Below are 19789 nucleotides of genomic sequence, written 5' to 3'. Positions count from 1 at the left end.
ATGGGAATTAGCAGATTCACGCAGTAATGGGAATTAGCAGATTCATGCAGTTAAGTTCTTTCAGTCAGCCAGCTTGCTAGCAACAAGGGATGGTTTCCATTGAGCAAGGTCCTTTGGAGTGGGAATGTGGTCACCAGTGACCTCTGTCTTCTCCAGAGCTGCAGTAGGAAGTTGCTTGTTCTTCATCTTTGCTTTAGCCATGTTGTAATCCCAGAATCAAAATATTTTTGCCCTTTCTGCAATCGTTTCCTTAAGAAATCTGAACCTGCAGGCATTTGTCCCAGATGAGGATATCTTGCTTTTAATTTTGCTTCTTCAGTTTTCTCTGGACTATTCACTGTATCTTCCATTTCCTTCTGCTTCTCCACAGAGGCTGCCCCGGAGACTTCCACAGACATAGTGCTCCCTCTACTAGACCCTGCTTCTCCCACTCTCTGTCGTCCTCAGTTTCCCTATATTCTTACTGATTTTCTGTCAAGTAATTCTATCAATTTCTGAGTGGGTGTTAAATTTCCCAACTATAATCATGGATTCATCTGTTTTCTTTGAGCTCTCAGTTTTCACTTTATATATTTTGAAGCTTTGTATTTTGAGGTATATACATTTAGGATTGCAATATCTTCTTGAAGGATTGAGCTCCCCACCAGTATTCTGGTGGTGTAGATGTGACTGTATGGCCCAGGACTTTGCTACTGCTGTTGGTGGCTTGGCCAGCTTACCAGTGCCCTGGTTATAGAATGAGGATGGAGGCTTCCCACTTGGTCTTTGTTAGACTTCTTATTTCCTGATCCTTTGGGCAGAGTTAAGGCTTTTCTCAGAATTTATGTTTATGCCTATGTACAGTTCTGGGTAGGTTTCTCCAGTGTCCAGTCCAGAAGTAAATGATAAATAAAAATAAAACCTAGGGATATCTCCATGGTGTCACTTCTCAAGTCACGTGGTTCCTAGCCAGTCTACCTCGTTCTTTCCAGCATTCAGAGTCCTTTTAGCCTTGCCTGTTATAATTTCCAGGGCATCTACTAGTATTTAGAGGGGAGAAAGTGTGATTCTATGCTGTCTTGTTCTGGAACAAGAAAAATGGATGTTTTTTATTTCTTTTTCTTGCTCACTTGCCCTGGCTAGATCTTCCACCTCGATGTTGAATAGAAGTGTTGAGGATAGATATTATTTTGTTGTTCTTCACTTTAAAGAGAAGTAATTCATTATTTCCCCGTTGCATAGCTGTGAGTTTTTTGTAGATTTCTTTTTTTGAGGAAATTTCTTTCAATTGCTTATATTGCTGATAGTTTTTAATCATAGGAGGGTATTGGATTTTGTTAAATGTTATTTTCCTGCATTGATGAAGTTGATCATGTGACTTTTGTCCTTTATTAATAGGATAGCTGATACTGATTGACTTTGTGATGGTAAACCAACCTTGCAGTCCAGGGATAAAATTCGTTGATCATGGTATATAATCTTATTTAGATAGAACTGGATTTGGTTTTCTAGCATCTTATGGAAATTTAAAAAATCTGTAATCATAAAGGATATTAGTCTGTAGTTTTCTTTTCTTGTGATATCTTTGTCTGGTTTGGGTTTTGGGGTAATAGTGGTGTCATAGAATGAATTAGGAGGTGTTCTCTCTTCTTATATTTTTTGGAAGAGTCTGTGAATAACTTTTATTCTTATTTAGATGTTTGATGGAATTCCCCAGTGAAGCCATCTGGACTTATGCTTTTTTTGGGGGGGAAGTTTTAAATTTATTTTATTTTGAGACTGAGTCTCACTCAATCACCAGGCTGGAGTGCAGTGGCGTGAACTCGACTCACTGCAACCTCTGACTCCCTGGTTCAAGTGATTTTCCTGCCTCAGCCTACCGAGTAACTGAGATTACAGTCACGCGCCACCACACCCAGCTAATGTTTTTTGTATTTTTAGTAGAGATGGAGTTTCACCATGTTGGCCAGGATGGTCTCAAACTCCTGACCTCGTGATCCACCTGCCTTGGCCTCCCAAAGTGCTGGGATTAGAGGCATGAGCCACTGCACCTGGTCAAATTTTAAATTTATTAATGCAATCTCTTTATTCATTATGTCTATTTAGATTTCTTCTTTGAATCATCAGTTACTTAGGAGTATGCTATTTAGTTTTCACATATTTGTGAATTTCTAAAATTTCCTTCTATTATGATTTTTTAGTTTAATTCCATTATGGTCAGAAAACATACCTTGTATAATAGAAATTCCTTTAAAGTTACTGAGACTTGTTTTTTGAACTAACATATGGTCTACCCTGAAGACTGTTCCATGTGTGCTTATGAAGAATGTGATTTTACTGTTAGAGGGTGGAAAGTCTATGGATCTCTTTTATGTCTATTTTGTTTATAGTGTTATTCAAGTCTTCTATATCCTTGTTGACATTCTGCTTAGTTGCTTTATTCATTATTGAAAGTGGAATATTAAAATTTCTATTGCTGTTGAAATGTCTATTTATCCTTTCAATTTTGTCCATTTTTGCTTCCTGTATTTTGGAACTGTGGTGTTAGATGCATGTATCTTTACATTTGCTATACCTTCCTGATGGATTAACACTTTTCATTATAAAACAGCCACATTTTCTCTAGTAATAATTTTTTTCTTAAAGTCTGTTTTGTCTGATAATTAGTGTAATCATCCCAGCTCTCTTGTATTGGCTGTTTGCATAATATACCCTTTTCTAACCTCTTACTTTTAAGCTACGTGTATCTTTCAGTCTAGTGTGTGTCTCCTATAGCTAGCATATAGTTGAATTTTTAAAAACACTATTTGACAACCTCTGTGTTGGATGAAATTGTTTAATCTATCTGAATTGAATATCACTATTAATATGGTTAGATTTACCTCTACCATTTTGCTTTTTGTTTCTATATGTCTAATGTCTTTTCAGTTTTTCTGGTCTCCCTCTATTGCTTTCTTTTGAATTAAGAGGATATGTGTTTGTGTACATATGTAATTTTTTTTTTGAGACATAGTCTTGCTCTGTTGCCCAGGGTGGGGTGGAATGCACTGGCAAGATCTTGGCTTACTGCAGCCTTTGCCTCCTGGATTCAAATGATTCTCCTGCCTCAGCCTCCCGAGTAGTTGGGTTACAGGCATGCACCACCGTGCCCAGCTAATTTTTGTAATTTTAGTAGAGATGGGGTTTTGCCATGTTGGGCAGGCGGGTCCCTCCCGAACTCCTGACCTCAAACGATCCACCTGCCTTGACCTCCCGAAGTGTTGGGATTACAGGTGTGAGCCACCATGCCCAGCCAAGAGAATATTTTATAGTAACCATTTTAATTCCTTTAGTGATTTTAGTTGTTTTCTTTGTGATCACTCTAGGTAAGTGTCTCTAGGTAAGTGTTTACAGTATATATCTTAACAGACCTAACTCAGATTTCTGACAACTTTATTTCAGTGACATTTAGAAAATTTGCTTCTGTATATTTCTATTTCTTCTTTTTCCCTTTTGTACTATTATTTTAAAACATATTGAATCTATGTATGTTATAGACTCAGCCATACATTTTTACAATGATTTCCCTGTGTAATTTAATGCCTTTTAAAAAACTAAATAGAAAGGAGTAGAAAGGAGAATGAGAATGTGTATATGGAGCTCATTATATCTAACTTCTTATTTAGCATTTCTTATTCTCTTAATTTCTTCCTGTGGATTCCAGTTAGCATCTAATGTCATTCCTTATAATAATACATTCCTTATAATAATACAGCTTTGTTCCCATTAATCTCCTTTGTGCTATTATTGTTAAATATATTATGTTTCAATATGCTATAGGCTTGTTGATACTATTATATAATATTATTTGATGTAATTGTTTTTAAATAAGTTAAAAGAATAAAGGAGAAGAACTATTCTAACACACTCTATTTTGTAACTACCTACATAGATACCTTTAACAGTACTCTGTTTTTCAGTCTGAGTTTGAATTTCAGTCTGTTTCCCTTGCTTTCAGCCTGAAGAATGTACTGTAATGTATGTATTAGTCTGTTCTTGCATTGCTATAAAGAAATACTGAGACTGGGTTATTGATAAAGAGATTTAAGCCGGGCGCGGTGGCTCACGCCTGTAATCCCAGCACTTTGGGAGGCCGAGGCGGGCGGATCACAAGGTCAGGAGATCGAGACCACGGTGAAACCCCGTCTCTACTAAAAATACAAATTAGCCGGGCGCGGTTGTGGGCGCCTGTAGTCCCAGCTACTCGGGAGGCTGAGGCAGGAGAATGGCGTGAACCCGGGAGGTGGAGCTTGCAGTGAGCCGAGATCGCGCCACTGCACTCCAGCCTGGGCGACAGAGCGAGACTCCGTCTCAAAAAAAAAAAAAAAAAAAAAAAAAAAAAAAAAAAGAGATTTAATTGGCTTATGTTCCACAAGTTGTATAGGAAGTATGATGCTGGGCAGGTATCTGCTCAACTTCTGGGAAGGCCTCAGGAAACTTACAGTGATGGCAAAAGGGGAAGGGGGAACATGTGATATGGGAAGGGGGAACATATGATATGTCTTACATAGCAGGAGCAGGAGCAAGAGAAGGTGGGAAGGTGCTACACACTTTTAAACAACCAGGTCTCATAAGAACTCACGCACTCTCCCTGGAAGAGCACTGAGCGGATGGTGCTAAACCATTCATGAGAAACCACCCCCATGATCCAATTACCTCCCACCAGGCCCCACCTCCAACATTTGGGATTGCAATTTGTCATTAAATTTGGGCAGGGACACAAATCCAAATCATATCAATGTATCTTGTAAGATGGGTCTGATCAAAAGAAATTCTCTCGGTTTTTGTTTATTTTAGAATGTCTTTATTTTACCTCCATTTAAAAAATTAATAAACATTATTTTCTAGGCAGTTTTAGGTTCACAGCAAAATTGAATGGACATTAGAGATAGTTCTCATATACTCCTGTGTCCCCAAATGCACAAATTCCCTCACTATTGACATTCTGCAATTTTAGTAGAGATGGGGTTTTGAGTGGTACATTTGTTACAACCAGAGTGGTACATTTGTTACAACTGGTGAACCTACATTAACACATCATTATCACCCAAAGTCCATAGTTTGCATTACAGTTCACTCTTGGTGTTGTACATTCTATGGGTTTCGATAAATGTATAATGACATGTATTCACAATCGTAATAGCATCCAGAATAGTTTCACTGCCCTAAAAATCCTCTGTGTTCTGCCTATTTTTATCTATGTTTGAAAAATAGTTTTTCTAGACATAGGATTCCTTGCTGACATCATCATCATCATCATCATCATCATTATTGTTATTTTAGTTACATGGATAAGTTCTTTAGTGGTGATTTCTAAGATATTGGTGCACCTGTCATCTGAGCAGTATACGCTATACCCAATGTGTAATCTTTTATCCCTCACCCCACTCCCATTCTTCCCCTCAAGTCTGCAAAGTCCATTATATCATTCTTATGCCTTTGCGTCCTCATACCTTAGCTCCCACTTACAAGTGAAAGCATACAATATTTAGTTTTTCATTTCTGAGGTACTTCTCTTAGAATAATGATCTCCAGCTCCATTCAGGTTGCTGTGAATGCCATTATTTTGTTTGTTTTTATGGCTGAGTAGTATTCCATGGTATGTATATACACCACCTTTCATTATCCACTCATTTATTGATGGGCGTTTAGGCTGGTTTCATATTTTTACAATTGCAAATTAGTGCTGCTATAAACATGTGTGTGTAAATGACTTTTTCCTATAATAATGACTTATTTTCCTTTAGATAGATGCCCAATAGGGGGATTGCTGGGTCGAATGGTAGTTCCACTTTTAGTTCTCAAAGGACTCTCCATACTGTTTTCCATGGTGGTTGTAGTTTACATTCCCACCAGCAGTGTAAAAGTGTTCCCTTTTCACCACATCCATGTCAATATCTATTATTTTTTGATTTTTAAATTATGGCCATTTTTGCAGGAGCAAGGTGGTATCTCATTCTATCTAATTAAAAATGTTTTAATTCGCATTTCCCTGGTAATTGGTGATGTTGGGCATTTTTTCTTTTTTTGAGACGGAGTCTTTGCTCTGTCACCCAGGCTGGGGTGCAGTGGCGCGAATTCGGCTCACTACAAGCTCCGCCTCCTGGGTTTACGCCATTCTCCAACCTCAGCCTCCCGAGTAGCTGGGACTACAGGCGCCCGCCACCTCGCCCGGCTAGTTTTTTTTGTACTTTTAGTAGAGACGGGGTTTCACCGTGTTAGCCAGGATGGTCTCGATCTCCTGACCTTGTGATCCGCCCGTCTCGGCCTCCCAAAGTGCTGGGATTACAGGCGTGAGCCACCGCGCCCGGCCCGTTGGGCATTTTTTCATATGGTTGTTGGCCATATATATATCTTCCTTTGAGAATTGTCTATTGCCCACTTTTTGATGGGATTATTTTTTTTTTTTTCTTGCTGATTTGTTTGAGTTTCTTGTAGATTCTGGATATTAGTCTTTCGTTGGATGCATAGTTTGTGAATATTTTCCCCACTCTGTGGGTTGTCTGTTTATTCTGCTGATTATTTATTTTGCTGTGCAGAAGCTTTTTAATTTAATTAGACCCCATCTATTTATTTTTGTTTTTGTTGCATTTGCTTTTGGATTCTTGGTCATGAACTCTTTGCTTAAGCCAATGTCTAGAATAGGTTTTCCAATGTTATCATCTAGAATTTTTATGGTTTCAGGTCTCAGGTTTAATTCTTTGATCCATCTTGAGCTTATTTTTGTATAAAATGAGAATTAAGGATCCAGTTTTATTCTTCTACATGTGGCTTGCAAATTATCCCAGTACCGTTTGTTGAATGGGGTGTCTTTTCCTCGCTTTATGTTTTTGTTTGCTTTGTCAAATATCAGTTGGCTGTACATATTTGGCTTTATTTCTGGGTTCTCTATTCTGTTCCATCAGTCTACATGCCTATTTTTATACCAGTATCATGCTGTTTTGGTAACTATAGCTTTGTAGTATAGTTTGAAGTCAGATAATGTGCTACCTCCAGATTTGTTCTTTTTGCTTAGTCTTGCTTTGGCTATGGCAGGCTCTCTTTTTTGTTTCCATATGAATTTTAGAGTTGTTTTTTCTAGTTCTGTGATGAATGATGATGGTATTTTGATGGGAATTGTATTCAGTCTGTAGATTGCTTTTGACAGTGTGGTCACCTTCACAATATTGATTCTACCCATCCATGAGCATGGGATGTGTTTCCATTTGTGTCATTGATGATTTCTTTCAGCAGTGTTTTGTAGTTCCCTTAGACATGATTTTTCTTTCAGCTCTTTGACTATGCCATCCCATTGCCTCCTGCCTTCATTGTTTCTGACAATAAATCAGTTGACAATCTTGGGTTTTCTTTGTACGTGATGATTCATTTTTTTTCTTGCTAATTTCAAGATTTTCTTCTTTGTCTTTGTATTTTAACATTGTGACTATGATTAACAGTGTTGATGGAGATCCTTGACTTTATCTTACTTGGAGTTCATTGAGCTGCTTAGCTGTGTAGGTTAATGCTTTCCATTAAATTTTGGAAATTTTTGGAAATATTTTTGTGAAAATTTTTTCCCCTCCTTTCCCCCCCGCTTTTAGTACTTCCATTTCACATATGTTGATGTGTTTAATAGTCTCCCATATTTCTTTTAGTCTTTTTATTTTTTGTCATGATTTTATTGCCTTTATTCACCAAATCACATAATTTATATCAATCAATCTTAAAGTGCACTGATTCTATTTTCTGTCAGCGTAAATCTATCGTTGAGCCCCTCTGATGATTTTTTCATTTCAGTTATTGTATTTTTGAACTCCAGAATTTCTATTTGGGTTTCAAGAAATAATTTATATTGGCATATATATATATATATATTAGACAGAGTCTTGCTTTGTTGCCAGGCAGGAGTGCAGTGGTGCAATCTCGGCTCATTGCAACCTTCATCTCCCAGGTTCAAGCACTTATCCTTCCTCAGACTCCCTAGTAGCTGGGACTACAGGCATACACCACCATGCCCAGCTAATTTTTGTATTTTTAACAGAGATGGGGTTTTACCATGTTGGCCAGGATGGTCTTGATCTCTTGACCTTGTGATCCGCCCACCTCAGCCTCTCAAAGTGCTGGGATTACAGACATGACCCACCACACCTGGGTGATATTTTCTATTTAGTGAGACATTGGCCTCTCATACCTTCCTTTAATCTTTAAGCACGCTTTCCTTTATATCTTTGAACATATTTATAATAGTTGTTTTGAAGTTCTTTATCTGCCACTAGCATCTGGACCTTCTCAAAGAGAGTTTTTATTTCCTGTTTTCTTTCCTCCTGTGTATGTGTCATGTTTTTCTCTTTCTTTGCATTTCTTATAATTTTTGTTGAAAATGGGACAGTTCAGATGTTACGTTGTAGCCACTCTGGATATTGATCTCTCCCCCAACCCAAATTGTTCTTGCTTACTTATTTGGCAACTTGGCTGGACTAGTTTAATGAAGTCCAGTTTTTCCACAATCTACAGAGTCTGATGTAATTCCTCAGGTGATGCCAGCTTGGGCATGCAATATAGTCTTTCTGTCCACTGGGGATTACTGTGGTTTCAAATGTAATATGTTTTACTGTCTCCTTTCCTGATCTTCTCATTAAGTTTCTGGTGGATCTCATTAAACTGACTATGTGATTGCTGGTTTTGACAACACCCTGGAACGTAAATTGCTTCATAGTCTGATCCAATTGAAGTAAGTCCCTTTAGAAAAGGCAAGATGTTGCCTGTTTTTGAGGCTTTCTCTGATTTCCCTCTGTGCTATATATGTTATAAAGCAGGAGCTAGAGAGAGGGGTGGAGAACTCTGCCTGTCCCATCTGGGTCCTCCCTATGGAGAAGGAGATGTGTGTCAGGGGTTGAGGAGAGAATGCTGAAAACTAGGGCCCATGCTGTTGCTATTCCTCAGTATAGATCTGCTGCTGCACAGAGTCCTGGAGAATGAGATGTGCTGGAATTCAAAGGTTGTTCCAAATCTGCTCACAATAGATCTCCAGCCCTGGGAATCTGGGAGTGATAGCAGTTGCCATTCATCTGCTGAGCCCACCAGAGCAGCTCTGCCACATTAGAGAGCTCAGTTGCAAATGAGGTTACTCTTTTCAACAGCTGCCCTGCCAGAATCCTCTCTACATAGTGGGAATTGAGGGTAAAGAAGTAGGTGCCACCCAGCGACCACCACCCACTTGAGACAGGCCTTCTGCAGCACGATTTTTAAAAAATATGATCTGCCGAAGTTCACTATCTACCAAAACCTTCTTGAAGAGCTCTTCCTACCCAGGGAGCTAGGATTATGTGAACTGCCACTTGGTTGCTGGGCCCACTGGAACAGTTTTCCCAGGAGACAGCACTGTAGGGAGATGGATACAGTCCCTAGCTTGAATACCATCAGCTTCCACTGTTCTTACTGAGTTTCCACAGATTTTATAGAATTAATCCTTCTCAATTTATTATAAACTTCTTGCTCAATCTCCAGAGATTTTAAATGTTTGCGTTTGCTAATTTTGACCAGATAAGTAGATGTTTCTCAAGGAGTGGCTTTCCTGCATACCTCACACTACCATTCTGGAGGTCCTTCCCTGGGGCCTTTTGTTATGCAGCAATAAAAAAACTAATACAATGGCCAAGGAAGGATGTGTCATGTGTGATTTAAATTAAAGCAAGCAATCAGTTAAGTGGACAGCAGCGAGGGCATTTCAAGCAGGAAAAACAGAAAGTGCAAAAGTGTGGAAGGTAGAAGTACAGAGGAGGATCTGAGTTAGAGAAGTGATTCTGAGAGTGTGGTGCTTGCAAGAGCATCATCAGCATTACCTGGGAACTTCTTCATAATACAGATTCTTGAGCCCCACTCCAGACCTAATGAATCAGAATCTCTATGGGTGGAATGTAGCACTCTGGGTTGTAGCAACCTCTGTAGGTGTTTCAGAAGCAGGTTAACATTGGAGAACCACTGAAGTAGAGTGTTTTTTTAAATCAGCTATAATAGTTGGGCTTCTAATATGCCCAACTTCTAAGTGATTTTCTAGTTTCTTTTTTAAGAAATGAGAGATAAAGAACACATAAGTACTTTCTCTTAGTGAATGCTTTAGGGCCTTATTAGAGAAAATCAGCCATGAGAAGCTGGTCATGCTGCAGCAGGTAGATGTTCCACTTTTGTGGGGAATAAGTCACCTCTGATTTTAGTCTGAATTTTATTAGTTCCAATGGTTTTAATGAACCACCCTACAGTTATTCTGCATATGGCCTAATTAGGATATGCAGGGCCTTTGATCCTGTGTGTAGTTCATGATCAGTGGCAGAGGGAGGTGTGGATATTTAGCTTTAACACGATTTAAAAGGCAATATTTAACATTTGACTAAATCCAATTAACTGAAACAGTTAAAACTGTGCAGGACTTAAAGAGTAAAAAGAAGTTTGAACTGAAAGAAGTAAAAGCAACTCAGCTGTTAATCCAGCTGGGAGAATAGGCTCAGATAAAGTGAGTTGCAGTGATCACAGATAATGCGATTTTCTCCCAAGGTCATGCTGCAGCTGGAAAATGCCATAACAACTCCCTCTTGAGTGACAAGAAACAGCAGCTGGCACAGGACTGATCCTGCTTCTTCAGACCCTCAATCAGAGTCTACAGTGGGAGCTTAGACTTTACAAATCTCCTCCCTCTCAACCTAATTAAACTAAAGAGTTTCTGCACAGCGAAAGAAACTATTGGGCGTAAACAGACAACCCACAAAATGGGAGAAAATATTCAAAAACTATGCATCCAATGAAGGTCTAATATCCAGAATCTATAAGGAACTTAATGGAATGAGCAAAAAACAAATAACTCCATTAAGAACTGGGCAAAAGACATGAACAGACAGTTCTCAAAAGAAGACATACAAGTGGCCAATAAACATCTGAGAAAATGCTCAACATCTGAATCAGAAAAATGCAAATTAAAACCACAATGAGACACCATCTCACACCAGTCAGAATGGCTATTATAAAAAGTCCAAAAACAACAGATGCTAGTGAAGCTGTGGAGAAAAGGGAACACTTACAAATTGTTGATGAGAATGTACATTAGGACAGCAACTGTGGAAAGCAGTTTGGAGATTTTTTAAAGAACTAAAATCAGCTATCATTCAGCCCAGCAATCTCATTACTGGGTATATATCCTAAAGAAAACAAATCATTCTACTGAAAAGACACATGCACTCACATGTTCATTGCTGTGCTATTCACAATAACAAAAACGTGAAATCAACCTAGGTGTCCATTAAGGGTGGACTGGATAAAAAGAAAATGTATGTATGCCCCATGGAATACTATGCAGCCATAAAAAAGAATGAAATCATGTCCTTTGCAGCAACATGGATGTAGTTGGAGACCATTATCCTAAGCAATTTAATGCAGGAACAGAAACCAAATGTCACATGTTCTCACTTATAAGTGGGAGATAAACATCGGGTATACGTGGATATAAAGATGGTAACAATAGAAACCGAGGACTACTAGAAAAGGGAAGTGGGGACAAGGGTTGAAAAAACTAACTATTGGGAACAGTGCTCAATAACTGGGTGAGTGAATCATTTGTACCCTAAACCTCAGCATCATGCAATGTACCCATGTAACAAACTTGCACATATATCCCTGAATTGAAAATAAAAGTAGGAAAAAGCAAACAAACAAATCTCTCTCTTACCAAGCAGCAATTTTCTGGCTCCTCCAGAGTGCCCACTCTCACTGCATTAAACTGAAAAATATTGTTTTTTTGGACTGCAGGCTCATCCTTAAATGGCCTTTGTCTGCTTAAACTTTAGCAGAAGGAAAATGACCCCTTTGTCCTGTATTTGAAGAAGGGATTAGTGGTGATGTTTTTTGTTAGTATGTTTGTTTTTAATATATTTATTTGACTTGATTACCAATTTTAGGTCCCAGGTCACAGAAAGGAACCCACAGGACTTGATTCTTGGTGCAGCCATTTGTGAGCTATGGAAGCATATCGTCAAACCATTTCTAACTGTGGCAGATGACTCTCAGCTCTGTTCTAAAGCCTAAATTTTCAATGATTGGTTCTTATTTCATTTCAAATAAGTCCTACCTCCACCTCCCCACGTCATTAGGTATTTTCTTGTAACAATCCCAACAAAGACCAGATATTCTCTGCCATGAATCAAGGACACTAATCTTTCATTTAATCAAATTACCATCTCCAAAATTATTAATAATACTGATATTCTCCACCTGAGGAACTTACACAGATACTTAAGGCAAACTATTGTTAAGAGCTTTGTGACTTGATTAATCCATCTGTCTGAATTATTAAGCTAGTATATTACTTCAGTATTCGAATGTGGACTAGGCACTCATTTTCACATGTTCATCTATTCATCCATTCACTCAAACATTTATCAAGAACTTTCTCTCAGGTGAACACTGTTCTAAGTCCTCAGAACTTAAAGATGAATTAGATGCAACCCCTGTCTTCAAGGCTTACCCTGAGGTTGGGAAGACAACCAGTGGGTACCAGAATGAAGCGGGGAAAAGCTCTGTTGCGGAAATCAAGAAGTCCAAGGCCATAGTGTCAGAGGTGTATCCCCAGGTCATGGAGACTAACCTGGATGGCACAGGCCGTGAAGAGAGGCAGACCATGAACAAATTGCCACATCACTTAAGAGAAGAGGGAGTACAGCCAGGATGGCTGTAGATGACAGAACTGAGGGGATGTAGGATGGATTAACCAGAAGAAATGAGCCCTCAAGAAGTGGACATTTAGGGGAGGATGAAGGACACTTAGTCTGGAAATACTTAAGGCAGTGAGGAAGATCTCCCTTCAAGGTGTGCTGGAGACTGGGCAGCCTCTCCAACCCCATCTCCTTCCCGGGGAAGTTCTCAGGGAATAGAAAGGAAATGAGATGCAGTGTCCAGAGATGAGACTGCCGATGAAGAGAGACTTCCTCCTGGTCTGAGGGTGGTGGGGGAGAGGGAGGCAGTGGGAGAGTGGATAGGGGATTCCAGGGCAGTACAGTGCTAATCTTCTCTTCAGTGCAGGCCACAGCAGCTGGCAGCGTGTGCAATGACCATGTACATGGGCAGTGCACAGGTCCATGGGGTGGGTCTGTTTCGAGGAATCCCAGTGACTCAGGTGCTAGGCTGTGCTGTCAACCTGAGCTCGCAGTAGTGCTTGGCTGGGTGGAGTGCTGAGTCTGCCACAGGCAAGGCCTTGGAAGATCAGATGCTCTGCCTGAAGCCCTGAGGTGGCCCTGAAACCCTGGAGTGTTCCAGCTGCCCTGACAGGGATGTGACCTGTATAAGGCCTCAGCCTCTTCCTTAGTGTCCATCCAAGCCATTCTCCTGTTTGGCAGCAATTCAGAGGGCCTCATAGAAATTCAATTTGTAGTTATTAATTGAGTACCTACTATGTGTTGAGCATGTGTTAAGAACTCTGTGCACTGCACTGACCTAGAATGTTGGGATTCCTGCCCTCATGGTGTTGAAATGTGTGGAAATGAAGACAAACATTAGATCAGAAATTGTAAGAGTAGTAGGGGGGCAAGAGTAAATTCCAGGTTACCAGAGGAGAACGTCCAGGGAAATCAACCTTGTGTGGGTCCACAGAGCCCTTGCTGAGAATCTCCTCCTCACTAAGCTAGAGTAGAGAAGCACAGCCCCAGCACCATGGCCCCCCTCCCCATGGTGGAAGGGGGAAGAACAGTTCATTCGTAATTGAGTCACTCACATACTTGGGATAAAAAATAATTTTTTTTTTTTTTTTTTTTTTTTGAGACAGAGTCTCACTCTGTCACCCAGTCTGGAGTGCAGTGGCATGATCTCGGCTCATTGCAACCTCCACCTCCTAAGTTCAAGCAATTCTCCTGTCTCAGCCTCCCAAGTAGCTGAGATGACAGGTATGCGCCACCATGCCTGGCTAATTTTTGTATTTTTAGTAGAGACAGGTTTCACCATGTTGGCCAGGTTGGTCTTGAACTCCTGATCTCAGGTGATCCACCTGCCTCGGCCTCCCAAAGTGCTGGGATTACAGGTGGGAGCCACCATGCCCAGCCCCCAAATAATTTCAAAACAGTTCTTTACTGAAGGTTGCAGTCACCCCTTCTCACCCTTTCGGAGAATAGTCACAAGAATGTTCAGAAATGGAATCTCTTGACTGCTCAGCTTGTCTTCCCTCTCCTAGGACCTCTTCAGCAGACACAGCACTTCACTTCAGCTTCCCAGGGCAGCTCCACATCTCCAACTCTTCTTACAGTCACCGGGCCATGAACCCATCTCCTTTAGACCCTCTCTCTTCCTCTTCTGAGCAGCCTGGTCTGCAGAATCCTGGTCCTCTCCCTATTCTGTGGTTTTAATAGACAGTCATTCGGTTCCATCAGATTCTACTCAGATGAGGTGGGGAGGGGAGCACTGTGCATCTTGCTGGTAGAGCACCCACCAGCCCCTTGACAAGCTTTTGTACTATCCACATGCTCCTCCCAGCATATCACAAGATTGTTTCTATGCTAAAAGGATCCTTTCCCCTCTTCAATGTTGAGATCCATGTTAGCCACCTGGAAACCCACCAAGACTGTTTCTCTTCTTCCAAATCTAAGGCAACAGGGTTGTAGTTGGATATGGCCACCCAGTTCAGACACTTCCTTAGTGTGGCCCTATTGCTGATTTATCTCCATGGGAGGGAAGTAATGTTTGCCCTTTCCAGGCCTGGGCCTTCAGTCATTCTGCATGCATGTCACCAAGCTGGAGCATAGATTGGTGGAGACCCAGCCTTCATGATACAGGGGCAGAGTGGGGCAATGGTTTCCAGGGCCCTGCTCTTCTGAATGGCTTAAAGAATAGAGCTGCTCCACCGATCTGGGTCATCTACATACAGACTGTAAGCTAGAGAGAAACAGTTATTTGCTTGTTAACCCACAATATTATTGGATCTTTTGTTCTGGATAATACAAATCTCATTACCAAAATGTCTCTGTTTTCTAGTGGAGTGAGAGTGTAACAGAAACTACCACCCCATCTTGAGAAACAATTATTCTTCTTTGTTTTTCTTTTTTTTTTTTTCACTTCATTTTATGAATAGCAAAGCTATGAATATGCTCTGCTTAAAGAACTCTAAAAACTGGCCTTGAAAAACTAAGCACAGAATTAAGGTTGCAGACTATCGCACCTTGGGAAGAATGCCAAGCAGTTAATATGTATTGCTGTTGCAATCAAGCTGGTGCCACCCAGACCAGCAGATGGTTCATCGCTTAAGATGGTCATCAAGACTAGATATACTGACCCACATATAGTCAACCCATGCACAGAGCTTCTCCATATCCTCCCTCCCAGAAAAGCCCTCTGGCCAGCTTGAGAAACTTGAGATGGTCTTTGTGATACTAGCCTACCATCTCTTTAGGTTGTCAGCTCCCGAATAAACCTGCTTTTCCTCTCACCAACTCTTGACTCCTGAGTTTGCCTTTTGAGTGGCGAGTGGCCAGACCTGGGTTCAGTTACAAGAGGGGACCCTATCCCCTGATAAAAAGGTACACTTTACAATCCTGTCCATCATGTAAGTGCCAATCAAAGGTAAAATTACTGTCCTGTAGCTCTCCTCACAAACACTTTTCACTCTTCTTCACCTGCTTAAGGTCCTGGTTACAAATGGGAGTGCTTCCCTCAGTCACCTCCCCTTCTGAGACTGCAGCCACATGGTCTTACCAGCTGGCTGCCCGGTGCCCTAGCATCTGCGTTGCTGCCATGTGCTGAAATCTTCCTCCCCTGAGCTTTGCTTTATTAGAACAATTTCCTAAGTTCCATTTCACCAACATCAAGAAGACAGAGATGAACTATCTAAATAAAATAACGCCTGCCATCTTTTCCTTCAGTTCCTATTGATTGTGACTTAATCTCTTGAGGCAAGTTGATGGGCTTAATATTAAACTGAAATACCAAGGGTTAGCAAAGGAATCAGAGAATTGAATACAAATAAAATTGTCCACAAGTGGAATTTTCCCAACTCTCCAAAGGGGTTGGCTTAAAGCATGTCAGCCAGGATTAAACCCAGGCATTCCGACTCCAGAGCCTTAGGTCACATACAGATGAGTTGCACAGCAGGAATGGGAGGGAGCAAAAGGTCCACTCTTGTTCCCTGTGCCACACAGCTCCTGAAAAATTGTGTATTAACTGCATTGGTATGAATATAATTCTATACATTGTCTTTGAGCTGCTTTCAGAAGGGATCCTCAGTCTATAGGGAGATTCAGAGGAGGTAGAAACTGCCCCCAAACAAGGTGCCTCTGAAAATTCATGTTAAGGCTGGTTCAAGGCCAGTCTTAGTTTTGGAATGAGAGAGGTTCTCTGGGGTGTGATATTTGGGGCAAGGAGTGGCCAAGGCCTATACCTCAAAACATCTCTTCCAAGAGATGTGCCTACATTCCCTAAAGTCAAGAAACGTTGCTTTGATGTACTTAAGAGCCCAGGGGTACCCTGTTAAAATACAATTTCTAGAATGAAGTATTAAACAATACATTTTTGAATAAATAGAAATAAGAAAATTGATCACTAGAGGTCAATTTGGTTCCTGGGGACAGTCCCACTGTTTTTTTCTGTCTGAAGACAAAGCGAAGGCCCCATGAAGCTGTGAGCTCCTGCCCCAGAGATGCTGAAGAAGAATACGGATAACCCCCACCAGAACAGGGGGCCCCATCTGCTCTGGCCATGGGTTTGGATTTACAAAGTCCTCCAATGTCTCCAAGATCTCTTCTTCTGATTCTGGGGATAACAGGGAGAAGAGTACCCATTCACCTGCGATAAGCTATTGGGCTTTACTCGGGACTAGCTTGGGTGAGAGCATAGCCTACACCTTATGCAGTTCCGTTATCCCAGGCAGGGATTTGTGGTTTAAAATATAGGTTTTATTAGTATTCAGATATGGTGAGGCTAACACATCAGGAGACAATTGCCATTGAAAAGATTGTTATACTCACAATTCCCAAGAGGAAGGGGCCCACCAAGCCATGCATGGGGGTAGAGGGGACTAGGGGAAGTCCTGGGGTCAGTTGGGAGGCAGAAGTAGTGAGAGGAAAACATGGCCAAGAGCCTTTATTGCGGTTTTCATGGGAAGGAGCAAGCCGGCCAGTTTAAGAGGGCTTGGCATTGACTAGTTTAAATAACTTCAGCAAATTCAGGGCCATAGAGGCCATCCCTAGTTGTCTGGCACCTGGCCCTGGGTGAGAGCCTTACAGAGAAGGTGGTTGGGGGTATGGGCTCTGGATTGGTTGGTGTGCATTTGAAAGGCACATTTATAAGCAAGGTGCTCGCCATTTCCAGGGATTAGCATGGGAGAGGCAGTCTCTCCAGGGTCAGCAAGTCCCTAAGATAGCAAAGCATCAAAAATACAGAGTAAAAATAAGTGATTAATACACTTTGTATCTGGCAGGCATTCAAATATTGAAAGAATGAATGAATGAATAAGTGTTTGCACAAGTGAGATACTGAGTGGACCTATTTGAAAAGAGAGAGTGGAAGAATGGGCCCAGGATGTGAGGGACTGCAGAGGACACTTGGAACAGGGGCCAGCAAAAGGGCTCTGAGCTCCAGAGAGGAACAACGAAGAGTAATCCTAAGGATGCAGCTTGAGCTGTGGCCCCCAAAAGATAGGTCCACAACCTAATCCATGGAATCTGTGAATGGACCTTATGTGAGAAAAACATCTTTTTTTTTTTTTTTTTTTTTTTTTTTTTTTGAGACGGAGTCTGGCTCTGTCGCCCAGGCTGGAGTGCAGTGGCCGGATCTCAGCTCACTGCAAGCTCCGCCTCCCGGGTTTACGCCATTCTCCTGCCTCAGCCTCCCGAGTAGCTGGGACTACAGGCGCCCGCCACCTCGCCCGGCTAGTTTTTTTTTGTATTTTTTAGTAGAGACGGGGTTTCACCGTGTTAGCCAGGATGGTCTTGATCTCCTGACCTCGTGATCCGCCCGTCTCGGCCTCCCAAAGTGCTGGGATTACAGGCTTGAGCCACCGCGCCCGGCCGAGAAAAACATCTTTACAAAGGTGATTAAGTGAGAGACCTGAAGATGATGACATCCTAGATCAGGCCAGAGCCTAAATCCAATGATAAGTATCTTTATAATGACGAGGGTCTTTATAAGAGATGTGAAAGGGAGAAGACACAGACAACAGACACAGAGGGAAGGCCACGGGAGGGCAAGGCAGAGACTGGAGTGATGCTGCCACGAGTCAAGAGGAGCACCTGGAACCACCAGAGGTAGATGAGGCAAGGACAGACTTTCCCTCGATGTTTTTGAGGAAGTGTGGCCCTGCCAACACCTTGATTTTGGACTCCTGGGCTCCAGAACTGTAAGAGAATAAATTGCTTTTATTTTAGGCTACCAAGTCTTGTTTATTTGTTATGACAGTATTATAAAACTATTAAATAATACAGGATAGTAATATTATAGTGGAAAAAGCAACTAGGCTTTTAAACAAACTAGTCCTCACAAAGTCTATGTGAAGAAGTTACTATGATTATTTATTTATTTATTTATTTATTTTTGAGATGGAGTCTCGCTCTGTCGCCCAGGCTGGAGTGCAGTGGCCAGATCTCAGCTCACTGCAAGCTCCGCCTCCCGGGTTTACGCCATTCTCCTGCCTCAGCCTCCCGAGTAGCTGGGACTACAGGCGCCCGTCACCTCGCCCGGCTAGTTTTTTTGTATTTTTTAGTAGAGACGGGGTTTCACCGTGTTAGCCAGGATGGTCTCGATCTCCTGACCTCGTGATCCGCCCGTCTCGGCCTCCCAAAGTACTGGGATTACAGGCTTGAGCCACTGCACCTGGCCAAGAAGTTACTATGATTACCATACCAACACCATTTTACCATGGAGGAAACTGAGGCCCAGGAATGGGAAGTGACCTGTCCAAGGTCACCCAGCTAAAAGTAGAGGAGTCAGTATCTGAAGCCATCCCACCTATCCCAATCCCATCCCTCAATCTTCAATAATAACAAGATAGCTAAACTATGCTAAACCAATGCCAAAGATGGTGAATTTTAAAAATATGTCCTATTATTAAAAACACATATACCCAGTCCTCCCACCCCCCAAGACTTTCCAATAGGAAAGGAAAATAAAGTGTCAGTATGAGTGGAAAACACAGTGTTTCCTCTGCCCTCATACCCAGTGCCTGTGGGGTTTTCCCCCAAGCAAGCAATCAATTCTGCAGCAGATATCAGCTGGTGCCCTCCAATTCAATTCCAACACCATCTACCTGGAGATAGCATCAGATCCCACAGGTTCAGGGCTCAGTCCCCAAGACTGTGCCCCACTTCCAATGTCAGTCACAAGCCCCAGGTTATTTTACCTGTGCTTCTGGCCAACAGGCTATGAATTGGGGCTCCCATGACCACCTCCTCAAGTTCAACTAATTTGCTAGAGTGGTTCATAGAACTCAGGGAAACACATTTTCTAGTTTATTATAAAAGGTATTACTAAGGATACAGATGAAGAAATACCACCCTGCAGCAACCTCCATGTGTCCAGCCATCTAAAAGCCATCTAAAACCCTGTCCTTTTGGGTTTCTATGGAAGCTTAGGGTTACATAGTGTCCTCCTTAAATAATGAGATTCAGAAAATATGATTAAATACAGAGTTTATTCTGTTTGAGCTCAAAGCTTGAGAATAGCCACCTGGAAATGCCAACACCAAGCTAATAGAATCAGCATTCTGAAGTGGAGAGGTTTGAGGGTTGTTGATATCGGCAAGGTTTCAGGACGTTCAATAGGATTTTAACACTGT

At 41.5% G+C, this 19789-nt stretch overlaps 1 protein-coding gene and 1 pseudogene across 1 annotated transcript in view; both read right to left on the bottom strand.

Annotated features, from left to right (window-relative positions):
- PDCL3 (phosducin like 3) overlaps window positions 1-19789 on the bottom strand; it is a 449125-nt gene that overhangs the window by 56932 nt on the left and 372404 nt on the right. The window lies entirely within an intron of this gene.
- LOC126933814 (cAMP-regulated phosphoprotein 19-like) lies at window positions 61-497 on the bottom strand (annotated as a pseudogene).

This window comes from Macaca thibetana, chromosome 13 (genome assembly GCF_024542745.1).
Source record: "Macaca thibetana thibetana isolate TM-01 chromosome 13, ASM2454274v1, whole genome shotgun sequence".
NCBI classification, from domain to species: Eukaryota; Metazoa; Chordata; class Mammalia; order Primates; family Cercopithecidae; genus Macaca; species Macaca thibetana.
This window is presented reverse-complemented; position numbering and strand designations above follow the sequence as displayed.